A 1510-nucleotide genomic window follows, 5' to 3' on the forward strand; every position below is an offset into this window, starting at 1 on the left:
GGTTCAATCCCCCAGCACCATATGCCAGCCAGCCCCGCCCCCTGGTGGGCTGAGCTGGCCACACACACACACACACACACACACACATAAATAAATAAATTAAAAAAAAAAAACAATGGTTATTATATTGCATGCTGTTATCCTCACAGTAGTTACTCAGATTTCCAGATGTAGGCATGTAAGATTGCTCAGAAGCACTAACTAGTCCTTTCAACGAACTAACAGAAGTTAGTAGTACAATGATCTTAGCTATCTTATGTGTACATATTTTTTTGTTGTTTATTTGTTTGTTTTGGTTTGGTTTATATTTTCTCTGTCTTCGTTTCTCCTTCCCCCCATCCCACTCGTTTTCTTTTTCTTTTGAGAAGTTTCTTGCCCTTTTATAATACATGTTGTACCTTTTAGATCTAATTTTCCCTTTCAGTTTCTTAGACAATCCAATGCTTACACTTGTGAGTCTGGTTTATAAAAATATGGACTGCTTCATGAATCCGTGCGCCATCACTGTGCAGGGGCCACGCTAATACTTTCTGTATTGTCCCAATTTTAGTATACTTGCTACTGAAGCGAGCACTGGGGCATGATTAAAAGATTAAACGTAACAATACACAATGTACTAACCATTGTTACTCTCCTAAAATCTTGTTTTGAGATTTTGTACCACTGTTTTTTATTTATTTTTTCTTTCTTTAAAATAAAAATAACTGATGTCAAAAAAAAAAAGTTATTTTAAACCTGATTTTCATTTAGTTTTGAAAAGCTAGATAGTAACAATTACTAATATTTGTGATTGACAAAATATTGCAAGTACAATGTTGTAGTACCAAAACTTTCTCAAATTCTCATTACCATTTACTCCCTCTAAGTGCTGAAGAAACAAAAAAATCAAATAAATCTATTGCTGGATCCAGAAAAAAAAAAAAAAGATTAAATGTACACGTTTTTGGTGAGAAGAGTGTGCCAAAGTTCAGAGTAATGGCACAGAAAATCTTTTTGTTGTTGTTGTTTGTTTGTGCTTTGAGACAGGGTCTCACTGTGTAGTTCAGGCTAGCTTTGAACTTACTATGTAGAAAGACCAAGCTGGCCTCACACTTGCAGTGATCCTCCTGCCTCAGCCTAATGAGTGCTGGAATTATAGGTGCATGCCACCAAGTTTGGATCAGATTGCATTTAAAAAAAAAGACTCAAGTCTTTGCTACCTGCAAGAAACATGTCTTACTAACAAAGACATACAGACGAAAACTAAAAGGATGCAAAACAGTACTCCACGCAAATGGAAATGGAAAACCAGTATAAGTGGCTCGCTTCAGATGTGATGAAGCAGATTTAAGATGAAGTTAGTCAGACGAGCAAAAAATGGACCAAAGGAAATAATACACCAAGAAGACAGAACAATTATAAGTATAGTCACCAATCATCAATGTACCAAAATTTATAAAGCAAACACTTGACAACCAGAGACATACAAGTTCCAATATGATACTATTAGGTGACTTCAATACTCCATTCT

The 1510-nt window shown here is 35.5% G+C and overlaps 1 non-coding gene across 1 annotated transcript; it reads right to left on the reverse strand.

Annotated features, from left to right (window-relative positions):
* Positions 1 to 467: 467 nt before the first annotated feature.
* LOC111816008 lies at positions 468 to 570 on the reverse strand. Its single transcript, XR_002820562.1, has one exon. It is a non-coding gene; the product is annotated as a U6 spliceosomal RNA (small nuclear RNA).
* Positions 571 to 1510: the final 940 nt, after the last annotated feature.

The sequence above is a fragment of the Octodon degus genome, unplaced genomic scaffold (genome assembly GCF_000260255.1).
Source record: "Octodon degus isolate 3935 unplaced genomic scaffold, OctDeg1.0 scaffold00024, whole genome shotgun sequence".
NCBI lineage: Eukaryota > Metazoa > Chordata > Mammalia > Rodentia > Octodontidae > Octodon > Octodon degus.